The sequence below is a fragment of the Prionailurus bengalensis genome, chromosome A3 (genome assembly GCF_016509475.1).
Source record: "Prionailurus bengalensis isolate Pbe53 chromosome A3, Fcat_Pben_1.1_paternal_pri, whole genome shotgun sequence".
Classification (NCBI taxonomy): Eukaryota; Metazoa; Chordata; class Mammalia; order Carnivora; family Felidae; genus Prionailurus; species Prionailurus bengalensis.
In genome coordinates, this window is record NC_057354.1 from 119,155,267 (window position 1) to 119,169,386 (window position 14,120).

Below are 14,120 nucleotides of genomic sequence, written 5' to 3' on the forward strand. Positions count from 1 at the left end.
TACTCTGGTCCTTACCAGACATGTGGGACGGAGAGCTGGCATGTTCTCCTTGGTAGCAGGCATATTCTTTATCATGGTCCAAGGTGTTCACACTCATAGACCACATCTTGTTTTTATCTTTGTATTCTTAGCACCTCACATAAAACACCTCACTAAAAACAGCCAAGCAAGCTGAAAACAATCTGACCTTTCTGCACTTTTCCCAGGGTGACTGGGGAAGCCAAGTGGTGGGGGAGTCTGAGTGAATGGGTTAACTCTGGCTGGTGGGGGGCTAGATTTTAGATGGGAACATGCAGGGGTGCTCTGCCTGGTGGTGAGGGGGAGGCAGGGAGCTGTGAAGCCGGTGAGCGTCACCAGCCGTGTTCATTATTCATTTGAAACTAGCTGAGAGTGGAACAGGCACTCACATACGACTGATTCCCACATATAGGAACCCCTTGACATGGTTTTCAAACTCACAAGGGGACTGTGTAGGCAGTATGTAATTTTGCTGAGGGATGAATTCTAATCACATGACATGACACAGTTGCGTCCTTATCTAGAGAGTGACTCTAACCCTTCACCCTGCTGGAACTGCATAAGCAGTGGGTCCAATACTTCCTGGCCATGTGACCTTGGACCTTAGTTTTTCTCATCTGTTGTTGTGATGGTCAAATGTGATAATGTATGAAAAATGTCCAGCAGTGCCTTATACACAGTAAATGCCTAGTGAATGGTAACTATGAGTAATGACCAAACTTTCACTAGGGTCAAGAGCTCACTTGATTTCCCCCTCAGTTATATTCTATTAAATGACATAGGGGCCAATACGCAAATTTAAAATTTGCAACCATCTTAAGACAAGCCTCGTGTGAACAGTAATGATGTACCGTATCCAGAATGAACAGCAACCTCGGACCAGTGGCTTAGATGGCAAGTTGTTACCCCACTTTTTGGAGAAAGTGCCCACCGTGACAATCAGGTGGGTAACAAAGGCTGGGACTCATTGGATGAGTTTCCTATAACCTCGCTGATCACCTCCTGAGGTTGGTATCATTTCCGTTTTCACAATAAACAACCGAGGCCCAGAGAGGTTAACTGACTTGCTTAAGATCACACAACTTGTGACCATCAGAAGCATGATTGGAACTAAAGCCAACACCAAAATCCAAACTTCTTCCACCATCCCATTGCTTCCTGCACCTTCTATGCTATAATCATTTGTCAATATGTCTTCTCCAAACTAATCTGTAAATGCAGGAGCCATACTTGCTTCATTTTTGTAGTATCTAATACCTGCCTGGCACATATTCCGTAAGCATGCATTCAATGCAAGGTGGAAAATGTTAAGTAAACCCGAACTAGAGTTACCAGATCAGTATGAGATGCCTAGTTAAATTTGAATTTCAGATAAACAATATTTTAATATAAGTTTGCCACAGACACTACTTGAGATACATCTACACTAAGGAAAAAAAACCCCTAAAATGTATTTGCTACCTGAAATTCAAATTTAATTGAGCATTCTATATTTTTATTTGCTATATCTGGTAACCTTCACCTAACCGCTCAGGTTGGCCTTGAAAGGGACAAATCCCCCAGGGTTCTCCTGGCGGGGAGAAGGGCCATTATGGCCCCTCACTCACACTCAAGACTGACCCCATCCCCAGCTGCTCTGAGGGCTGGGGTTGAGACTGCGGTAACCTGGATGTGCCTGCCTTTCCTGAGCCTTATCCGGTCACCTAGGTTAGGTCCCCTTGGCACTTTTAAATGGAAAAAGCAGCCGCTGATGGGCTTAAAGCGCCACCTGGAGGCCCTTATGGGTAGTACTGTGGCCAGGGGCCATCCCACGGACCCAGGATTTGAGGGAGCAGGGAAAGGCCAAACAAGGCAGAGACAGGGCAGAAGGGGAGACCTGTCTAGCAGTGGAGAGCGGCAGGTGAGGAAATACCTTCCAGGCATTTTCAGTTTACAGCTGCTGCTCTGGCTGCCTAGGAATTGAAGGCACTCGCCTTCCGGAGGAGGTCATTGCTTAAAGACTTACTTTCCCGTGACCCTCTGCCTTTTTAGCTGTTCCTTGCTTGTCCCCAGGCTGGAAGTCATTGGCTTATGAGAAGCATCATAACCTCCATCCTGGAGGCTTGATGCTACGTTTTAACATGATGGTGAGCAGCATGGAAACAACGCCATGGGCCGGCAGCTGAAGGAGTGGGAGCTATTTGCTCTGCTGCGGCTCTTAAAGTTTGGTCCTCAGCACACCTGAAAACTTGTTAGAAGTGCAAATTCTCAGGCCCCACACCAGACCTACTGAGCCCGAAACTCTGGGGGTGAGGCCTGGCAAGCTGTGTTTAAATCACCGCTCCAGGGGCGCCTGGGTGGCTCAGTCGGTTAAGCGTCTGACTTCGGCTCAGGTCATGATCTTGCGACCTGTGAGTTAGAGCCCTGCGTCGGGCTCTGCGCTGCCGGCTCAGGGCCCGGAGCCTGCTTCGGATTCTGTGTCTCCCTCTCTCTCTCTGCCCCTCCCCCACTCCGTCTGTCTGTCTGTCTCTCTCTCAAAAATAAACATTAAAAAAAAAATTAAATAAACCCTCCAGGCGATTCTGACGCATGCTGACATTTGAGAACACCTAGAGGAAACATGCGTAGGGTGGGCAGGGGAGAAGCCCACAACAATGTGCAAATACTGGAAGAGCCGTTATGTGAGTGAGACTGTTTGTTCTACGGCCTCCGGAGGAAGAGCTGGAGGGGGGTGGGGGCACAAGTTGCAAAGAAACAGAATTCGGTTTTCATCAAGGAGATACTGTTGAACAAATAGAACTTTGGGGGAGTGTGATGTATGCCTGGTGAAGGCACTTCTCCATCACTGGACTAAATGTCCTGTGTCCTGGGCCAGATGACCAGTTAGGGATGCCGTAGAAATTTCTGCAGAGGTTAAATTAGATGTAAAGAATCTCCAAACTGTGAGAATCCACGATGAATTCTTCTTGCAAACCTTCTTTTCTCTTATCGAGAGCAAGAGCAATACTTCCTGGCTGTTCTGCCATGTCTGAGAACCGTGTTTGGCTAACGAATACTAGAGCAAATGGCTTTTCTAGTTTTCCTGCTCAGGATTTTCTCAGGGCTGCTCCATTCTGGACTAGTTGTTCTGTAGGCTGCTGCACAGCTGCCTTCCAGAGGTTTCCCTCTACAACCACCCCTTACCCTCTTACCTATGTGGAATCTCCCATTTCCTCTGTCCCGTATTTTTCTATTTTTTATTATTAGTTTAATATATCAGGGCACGTCACTAAGTAGATTCCCAAGAAAGATCACCAGGAAAGTCAATCTTTTCCATCTTGATTGTCTGAAAATGACCTTTTCTTAATGTTTGTTTATTTTTTAGAGAGAGAGAGAGACAGAATGCAAGCAGGGGAGGGGCAGAGAGGGAAGGAGACACAGAATCTGAAGCAGGCTCCAGGCTCTGAGCTGTCAGCACTGAGCCCGATGCAGGGCCTGAACTCATAAACAGTGAGATCATGACCTGAGCTAAAGTTGGACGCTTAACTGACTGAACCACCCGGGAGCCCCCTGAAAATGACTTGTTATTGACACTTGGTAGACAGATTGGGTATAGAATTCTAGGATGGAAATGATTTTCCCACAAGATTTAGAAAACAAGCTCCATGATTTTCCATCTTTTCATAGTTTTGTTGATAAAGTCAGGTGACATTCAATTTCCAATTCTTTGTATGCAGCTTGTGCTTTCTTTTCCTGCTGGCTCTTGAAGCATTATTGTCATTGTTTAGAAATGTCGTGATGATGTCTCTTTAACCTGGAGACTCTTATCTTTCAGAAAATCTGGAAATTTTCTTCTATTATTTCTTTGATAAACTCCCTTTCTTTGGTTTTTCTGTACTCCTATTTCTGAAACTGCTGTTAGACTGATCATCGACTTTTCTTGGCTTTGTCTCCAATTTTTTTTTCTGGTCTTTTTAAATAAGTCTGTACACTCTGAATGTTCTGAATCTTGCTTTGTGGTGTAGTAAATGGTCAATTTTTATAAACAATTCTCCCTCTTTTTAAATTTATTTATTTTGAGAGAGAGAGCATGAGCGAGTGGAGGAGGGAACAGAGAGAGGGAGAGAGAGCATGCCAAGCAGGCTTAGCACTGTCGGCACAGGGCCCGACGTGGGGCTTGAACTCATGAACCGCAAGATCATGACCTGAGCCGAAGTCTGACACTCAACAGACTGAGCCACCCAGGCGCCACCCTATCTTAACTATTTTTGAGTGTACAGGTCAGTAGGATTAAGTATACTTCCATTATTGTTAAATAGATCTCTAGAACTTTTTCATCTTGCTGAACTGAAACCCTTTTTCGATTACACAATTCTCCTTTTACCTGTTCTTCAGCCCCTGGTACCTACCATTCTACTATTTCTATGAGTTTGACTACTTAGATACTTCATATAAGGGGGATCGTATATAACTTGTCATTTTGTGACTGGCTTATTTCACTTGGCATAATGTTCTTGAGGTTCATCCAAGTTGTAGCATGTGACAAGGGTTCCTTCGTTTTTAAAGCTGCCTAGTATTCCACCGTGTGCACATATCACATTTTGTTAATCCATTCATCTGTCAGTGGGCATTTGGGTTGCTGCTACCTTTTGGTGATTGTGAATAATGCTGCGATGAACCTTTTCTCTGGGTGGTCATTTCACTTTCTTGACAGTGTCCTTTGAAATACAAAGGGTTTTAATTTTGATGAACTCAAATGTATCTATTTTTTCCCTTTGTTACTTATGCCTTTCGGTGCCATATCTATGAATTTCATTTCCAAATCCAAGGTTATGAAAATATACTCCTCTGGTATTTTTCCAGGAGTTTTACAGTTTTAGCTCTCACAGTGAAGTCTTCGATCCAGTTTCAGTAAATTTTTTTCTTTTTTGTTTTTAATGCTTATTTAGTTTTGAGAGAGAGAGAGCAGAGGGAGGGGCAGAGAGAGAAGGGGACAGAAGATCTAAAGCAGGCTCTGTGCAAACAGCAGAGAGCTTGATGGGGACTCGAACTCATGAACCACAAGATCATGACCTGAGCCGAAGTCAGATGCTTAACCGACTGAGCCACCCAGGGGTCCCCATTTTGAGTAAATTTTTTTTTGCATATGATCTCAGGTAAAGTTCCAGTTACATTCTTTTGCAGGTGGATATCCAGGTGTCCAAGCACCATTTGTTGAAAACACTATTTTCCCCCATTAAATCATCTTGGGATCTTGGTAAAAAATCAGGAGACCATAGACACTTGTTTTCTTGTTTCTTAGTGGACTCTCAATATTCTATTCAATTGATCTAGATCTCTACAGTCTTTCAAAAAAAGATTTTATTTTTTTAAAAATTTTTTCAACGTTTATTTATTTTTGGGACAGAGAGAGACAGAGCATGAACGGGGGAGGGGCAGAGAGAGAGGGAGACACAGAATCGGAAACAGGGTCCAGGCTCCGAGCCATCAGCCCAGAGCCTGACGCGGGGCTCGAACTCACGGAGCGCGAGATCGTGACCTGGCTGAAGTCAGATGCTTAACCGACTGCGCCACCCAGGCGCCCCCCAAAAAAGATTTTATTTTTAAGTAACCTCTACACCCAATATGGGGCTCGAACTCACAATCCCGAGATCAAGAGTCACGTGTTCCACCCGCCAAGCCAGCCAGGTGCCCCCTGTATAGTCCTGTCTTGATTACCGGTGCTTCACAGTAGTTTTTCTTTTAGAAAATTATTTGTTTTCCAAGTTCTAGTATAACTAATGTACAGTGTTATGTTGGTTTCGAGCAAACAGTACCGTGATTCAACACTTCCACACGTTACTCAGGGCTCTTTAATCCCCATCACCTAGTTCATTCATTCTCCCACCCACCTCCCCCCTCATAACCACCAGTTTGCTTCATAGTAGCTTTTACATTAAAAAAATTTTTTTTAATATTTATTTACTTTTGAGAGAGAGACAAGAGCGTGAGCAGGGGAAGGGCAGAGAGAGAGAGAGAGAGAGAGAGAGAGAGGGAGACACAGGATCCGAAGCAGGCTCCAAGCTCTGAGCTGTCAGCACAGAGCCCAATGCGGGGCTCGAACTCACGAACCACGAGATCATGACCTGAGCCAAAGTTGGGTGCTCAACCGACTGAGCTACCCAGGCGCCCCAGTGTAGTAGCTTTTAAAATCAGGAAGTGGAAAAAATTATGTATCAATTGTACTCAAATTTTTAAAAATTAAAAATATTAAAAAAATAAATTCCAGGATAAAAAAATTAAATAAAATCAGGAAGTGGCATTCCTCTCTCTCCCATCTTGGGGCGGTATTTTTCCTGTCTTTCCCTTCTTTACAGATCCAAGAATCATTGTTGACTTTTTTCAGTCTGTTCAGCTTTTTTCTTATCGTTAGGCTGGAGTGGTGACCTCTGAGCTCCTTATATGCAGCACGGGTCACAGCCATGCACTCTACTGTAAACCTGTTATACTCAAAGTAAAGCATTTCAATGGAGAAAAAAAAAAGGTGCATTCTTAATATTTTACCGGGCAAACACTGTGACCCTTTTCGGATGTATATTTTGTCACTCCTTCAAATGGCCTTTTCCAATCTTGATTGTAACCATGATATATAACCTCCTCCAACTCAGTATCATCAGATCTTCCTTCCTTTTCCTGGGTTTTAAGAAGCCTCCTTCCTTTAGTGGGCATAAGGCAGTTCCTGGAGAGGATCTTAGTTTACGCCCATGGATCAAAGAAAGCCTATACTTTTGATTGCTAAGGATTTGAGACACGACAGCTCTTCAAGCTGCCACTTGGTGAGTGCTCGACTTCCTTCCTTCTTATAGGCAGAGTCCCAGGAAATGACAAAACCTAATAATTATCAATTCTGTATCTGTGGTCTCTTATTTCCCGCAACATTTTAACGTAATGATGGCAGGATCTGGCACAACATGGACCCTGACAGTGGTTTGTCAGAGGAGGCCCGGGCATACACATGGTGAGACCTGTTGATGTCTTACTCTGTAGGCATTTTTCTCACCTCCCCTCTGCTGCCTGGGGATGCTATGGTTCAGCTCCACTCCTGGGGTGTTTTTAGTTAAAAAGCTTTGCCATATAAGATAGGTATCATAAACGAAGCTACTTCTCCCCTCCTGTTAAATTTTTCCCACATGATTAAAAAAAAAAATGATCGAATGCCCCGTTTTCACCCTTAGGCTAGACCAGGGTTTCTTAAGCTTGGCGCTATTGACATCTTGGGTCAGATAATTCCTTCTTGTGAGGGGCTGTTCTGTGCACTGTAGGATGTTCAGCAACACCCCTGACCTTTACTCACTGGATTCTCTCACGCTCCCAGTTTTGACAACCCAAAAACTGTGTCCAGATGTTACCAAATGGCTCCTGGGGGACAAAATGGCCCCTGGTTGAGAACCACTGAGCTAGACTGACTTAATGGGTAACTTCAGCTCAAGAGCTTGGAAGGGGCCCCATCCCTGCTCAGTTCGTGTTTAACTGTCATAAACCCCCAACCTATCCAATTTGCTTAAAAAATGGAACTGGTACAGCAGAGATATCCAAAATGACAATTTTGCCTTGATAGCTCCTATGACCGCGATGCCAGCTGAAAGTCTGATAGCTATGAAAAGGCGAGTTAACAAAGAAAGGCAAAACCCTTTCATATGTTTCCACCCAGATACCAGGGAGAAATTTCAAAACCATCTTATGGACATCAAGTAAAATCTATAAAGTGCCCCCAAGGCACAAGTTTAAATCCTCACAACTTAAAAAAGAGACAGGCCCTGACTGTCCACCAGCCCACAGTGGGGAAAATTTCACTATACAACCCTGGCCATTGGAAAAATGAGCAAATAACCCTCAGCAACCCCCACATGCGGTGCTTTGTCCTAAAATACCTTTGATGCAGCTTCCAGATCTCTCCTTCTGGGGGTGTCAGGAAATCTGTTGTACAACAGAGACAGGAACAGGCCCTTGAGGTCCTGCCACCGATGTCTCCTTTCCCTTGGGGTTCAAAATACCAAGGGTCCTCCCCGGAGACATTGTTCCCCAGTGACTTCTGCTCCCACAGCAGCGAAAGGATCAAAGACCAACTCGGGGAGAAGGTCTGGTTTACTGCAAAGGGCTGCTCCAGTGCCTTGAAACTTAGTGTCTTTGGGAATTGATTGAAAGGGATCAGCTCCCTTCAAGGTAAGGGGGCTGCAAAGCTTCCAAGGATAGTTTAAAACCAAGAATTCTAATAAAGGGAGAGGCACTGAGTAGCCGATTAAATTTAAATATGCATCCCTGTAAGCAATTGCCTTTCATTTTGAGGCGATCTTTAATTCACAGTTGAAGAATCTATTTCCTCCCAAGGGGGCTTAGAGGGCTGTAATTCATGTAACATGTAGTCAGTCTGTAGAAAGAAAACTAGTGTTCAGAAAAGCTCAGGGTCTCAAGAAAGATAATTTGCTTTTAATAGTAAAAAAATGTGAAGAATTTGCATTTCCAGGAAAATATTCAATGCACTTGTGTGATTCGAGCCAGAAAGACAGTCCGACAGCATGTGCGTATTTTGGTAAAGCTATAAACTATGATAATTAAGATGTTTTTAAGCCAAATTTTTAGCATATTCTTAAGCTCAAAAAGAAAACTTCCTGATAAGAACAGGTCACAGGGCAAAGAATAAATAAAAGGCAAAAGGAACTTTCTAGAAAGTTGGTGGTTGACTCAGTCATCTCCACTCCCTTTATTGGTAAGAGAATCATTTATAATTCTTATTGCTGCTTTATTTATTTTAAAAGTTTTAAATGTTTACTTTTGAGAGAGAAAGAGCGAGCAGGGGAGGGATAGGAGGAAAGGGAGACACAGAATCCAAAGCAGGCTCCAGGCTGTCAGCACAGAACCCGATGTGGGGTCCGAACCCATGAACCGTGAGATCATGACCTGAGCCAAAGTCAGATGCTCAACTGACTGAGCCACCCAGGCACACCCTTATTGCAGTTTTAAAATGCACCCTAATGCAGTTTTAAGAGTTCAAGTTTGGGAATTCAGGATTAACTGCCTGTCAGATTCAAACGGTGTTTAAAACATTAACAAAGCTGGGAAATTCAGTGAGTTTGTTTCTTTAAAATATAATTTTGCCTCCCTCCCCTCAAGGTGATACTATAGAATGTGAAATCAGGAATTTTGAATATGGCATAATTGATTTCAACACGAATTTGAATTTTTGCACTAAAATGAAATAGCTAAAGCATTTTTGTAAATATGATGTAACGCATGTTTTTTTTTTACCATTTAATTTATTTTTTTAAATTTACATCCAAGTTAGCATATAGTGCAACAATGATTTCAGGAGTAGATTCCTTAGTGCCCCTTACCCATTTAGCCCATCCCCCCTCCCACCACCCCTCCAGTAACCCTCAGTTTGTTCTCCATATTTATGAGTCTCTTCTGTTTTGTCCCCCTCCGTTTTTATATTATTTTTGCTTCCCTTCCCTTATGTTCATCTGTTTTGTATCTTAAAGTCCTCATGTGAGTGAAGTCATATGATATTTGTCTTTCTCTGACTGACTAATTTCACTTAGCATAATACCCTCCAGTTCCATCCACGTAGTTGCAAACGACAAGATTTCATTCCTTTTGATTGCCGAGTAATACTCCGTTTTATATATATATATATATATATATATATATATAAAATGGATAAAGAAGGTGTGGATATATATATATATCCACACCTTCTTTATCCATTCATCCATCGATGGACATTTGGGCTGTTTCCATATTTTGGCTATCGTCGATAGTGCTGCTATAAACATGGGGGTGCATGGGGCGCCTGGGTGGCGCAGTCGGTTAAGCGTCCGACTTCAGCCAGGTCATGATCTCGCGGTCTGTGAGTTCGAGCCCCGCGTCGGGCTCTGGGCTGATGGCTCGGAGCCTGGAGCCTGTTTCCGATTCTGTGTCTCCCTCTCTCTCTGCCCCTCCCCCGTTCATGCTCTGTCTCTCTCTGTCCCAAAAATAAATAAACGTTGAAAAAAATTTTAAACATGGGGGTGCATGTGTCCCTTCAAAATAGCATACCTGTATCCCTTGGATAAATACCTAGCAGTGCAGTTGCTGGGTCATAGGGTAGTTCGATTTTCAGTTTTTTGAGGAAACTCCATACTGTTTTCCGGAGTGGTTGCACCAGTTTGCATTGCCACCAATAGCGCAAAAGAGATCCTCTTTCTCCGCATCGTCGCCAACATCTGTTGTTGCCTGAGTTGTTAATGTTATTAGCCATTCTGACAGGTGTGAGGTGGTATCTCGTTGTGGTTTTGACTTGTATTTCCCTGATGTTGAGCATTTTTTCATGTGTCGGTTGGCCATCTGGATGTCTTCTTTGCCCATTTCTAAACTGGATTGTTTTTCGGGTGTTGAGTTTGATAAGTTCTTTATAGATTTTGGATACTAACCCTTTATCTGATATGTCATTTGCAAATACCTTCTCCCATTCCGTCGGTTGCCTTTTAGTTTTGCTGATTGTTTCCTTTGCTGTGCAGAAGCTTTTTATTTTGATGAGGTTCCAGTAGTTTATTTTTCCTTTCGTTTCCCTTGCCTCCGGAGACGTGTTAAGAAGTAGCTGCAGTCGAGGTCAAAGAGGTTTTTGCCTGCTTTCTCCTCTAGGATTTTGTTGGCTTCCTGTCTTACATTTAGGTCGTTCATCCATTTGGAGTTTATTTTTGTGTATGGTGTAAGAAAGTGGTCCAAGTTCATTCTTCTGCATGTCGCCGTCCAGTTTTCCCAGCCCCACTTGCTGAAGAGACTGTCTTTATTCCATTGGATATTCTTTCCTGCTTTGTCAAAGATTAGTTGGCCATACATTTGTGGGTCCATTTCTGGGTTCTCTATTCTTTTCCACTGATCGGAGTGTCTGTTTTTGTGCCAAGACATGGGGTTTTGATGGTCGTTGAAAGATATTGAGACTAATATGGAAAAAATGTGTCCTTTATCAATTCATTCAGTAAAATTCAGATAATCCAAAATCATATAAATCCATAGAAAAGTTGCAACCTAACTTCCTGCATTGCATTAAAATAATGTTTCCTCAACATTAGCTTATTAACTTTATCTGTTTAGTGCCATTTTTTCTTAGAGTTTCTTTTTTGTTGTTGTTTTTTGTTTGTTTTAACATTTATTTATTTTGAGACAGAGAGAGCAAGCAGGGGACAGAGAGAAAGAGAGAGAGAGAATCTAAGCAGGCTCCGTGCTGTTAGCACAGAGCCCAACGCGGGGCTTGATCCCATGAACTATGAGATCATGACCAGGGCCGAAATCAAGACGTAGACAATCCAATGACTGAGCCACCTAGGCGCCCCTTTCCCTAGAATTTCTAATTGGATTTTGGAAGTATAATTCAAACAGCATTAAGCTAATGGATACTTGTGTTTATCCAAAGGCCTCATGAAGTTGGGGTTATGTAGTGAAATAAAAATATTGTGTGCATGTGCGTGTGTATAAATGTCTAAATTTTGACACAGGAATCAGAAGTTCAGATAAAACCTCAAGAGCCTGTGTTTAATGTGCATATTTCTTGTGGATCATGTGCTATTCTAAGATACCAGTATCTTCGTGTTCTCCCATAGTCAAAGTAAAGACTTTACAATTGATACTGAATTAAAAAAGAGTCATAGCTAGGAGAATCATTTAGCAAATGCCTGTAAAATTTAGCACAGCACATAGTATGATATATTTAGTGGCTTAAGAAAGTTACATTTTGTAAAAAGAGGAGCTGGTGGGGTCTTAAAAGGGAACAATGTAAATTTAAAAAGTGATGCCAGGGGTGCCTGGATGGCTCAGTAGGTTACATGTCTGACTTCGGCACAGAACATGATCTCACGGCTGGTGGGTTCAAGCCCCGCATTGGGCTTTCTGCCGACAGCTCAGAGCCTGGAGCCTGCTTCGGATCCTGTGCCTCCCTCTCTCTCTGCCCTTCCCCTGCTCACGCTCTGTCTCTTTCTCTCAAAAATAATAGACATTAAAAAAAATTTTTTAAAACAGTGATGCCAGATTTTATCTGGGTGATCAAGGTCAATATCAATAGTGATAAATCATGTACGCAGTATTATCCTTAATATGATGTGATTAAAAGCACACTTCGTTTCTGTGGCCTTCCTCCTAAAAATGCATAACCCCAGCCTAACCATTCATTTGAGACAAACAGTGGACCAATTCTAATAGAGAAGCCTTCTATAAAACACCTGACCGGTACTCCTCAAAACTATCGAGGTTATCGAAAACAAGGAAAAGTCTGACAACGGTCACAGCCAAATGAAGCCCGAGGGGACATGACAAATGTACTGCGGCGTTCTCGATGGGATTCTGAAAGAGAATAAGGACGGTAGGTAAAAACTAAGGACATATGAATAAAGTATGGGTTTTAGTTAATGAGAATGCCTCACTATGGGTGCTCTAATTGTAACAAAAGTGCCATATTAATGTGAGATGTTGATAATAGGGGAAGCTGGGTGTGGGGTATGTGGGATCTCTCTGTACTATCTTTTCAGTTTTTCTGTAAATCAAAACTGTTCTAAAAAAAAAAATAAAGCCTATTTTTAAAAGAAAGCTATACAGGAACAGAATTTGTTCAGTTAAAATTTAAGGAAACTTTAAAATACAAAGCATCTAATGTATTCAGGAAAAATTTTAAAGGAGGCAGAATTCATCTGGCTAGAACTTAACGTAGGAGTCTTGCACTAATAACTATGCGGTTGGTGTGGAGGGACCGAATAGTGGTAAAGTGAGAATCTGGTACCTAACTTTGGAAATTTGAGCCACTGGAGTGGAGCTAGGAAGCAGGCCTTCCTCACAACCTCTTAGATGCTCCCCAGGCTCCCAGCCAAAGATTTAGGACTTCGAGATGAAATCTAAGTTTATGTGTGGCAGTGAAACATCTAATGAACCTCTAAGCTCACTATAGTTGTGGGTTTCATTGATTAGATTGGCGATAATCATTTAGCTTTTAGGAAAGGTGCTTAAGAAGGAGCTGGAATTTCGAATGTAGTTAGAAATGTTGTAAAGTGTTCAATGAAGCTGTTAAGTGGGATCATAGTCCCCTTAACAGTAAATGATGAAAGGTGGTAGACTTATAATTTTTAATGGAATAAGTCTATACACTAAACTGAAAAGCTTAGGGAAGCGCCCCCAGACCTTCCCCATTCTGCTGTACCCATGGCAGAGCTGTGAAGACTCGGGGCTTGTCACAGGACACCCTTGTCCCCACTCACAGCAGAAGGACCCATTTTCCCCACCTCCCACGATGCCCTGTCCTTCACCTTTCAGCGATGGAATGAATTTCAACTCCCGAACAGGCATCTTCATAGCCTAATGAATATATAGGTATGCATGAGGTGGCCAAATAAGTTAGTGCCCAAAGCACGACATATATGAAAGGTGGCACCACTAATTACCCTGGAGCGATAGACTTAACCCAGAACTGTCCCGGGAAAACCAGGACAAGATTCCCTATATGTATAAATGTGTACTTTGTAAATATACCAGGGGAAGAAAGTGAAGAAATCAGCTTTCATTGTAAGACAGCGTCAAGTACCAACCAAATGTTAGATCCTTTACTGTTTTAGTGAGAAAGCACTAAAACCCTTATCTTATTAGATGGCTTTATTTTAAAGTCTGTGGTCTTTTATTTTCTCGCAACTACATACACACAAAGGCATGCCGTGTCTTCCCGGGTAGCTTTTATTTTTTTCTCCATACACCATCCAATACCATGCACATGGCCTGCTGAACATGTGGCATGCTTTTCATCCAAACACAAAAGATTTTTGGCCGCTAGTCAAATTCTGGTGCGCTCCCACGTGATGGGAAATCAGGGTAATAGACACTTTGGCCCAGTACCATCCCAGGGACTCGGCATCCTTTGCAAGCCAGGTAACAGTGTTTCCATCTGGCTCAGAAACCCCACCAGAGTTTGTGCATACAGCTCACTTCATTATAGCCGAGTGCTTGGTCCCAACGCAGCATCCCGGGGACTTCTTTCGGTTCTGGCCTTGTTTGCAGGGTTGTTTATTTGGTGAGAAGTGGGAAAGTTCCTTTGCCACCAGGGTTTTGTCTTTGCGGGCTAAGAAAAAACTACAAGTGACCCCGTAGTACTG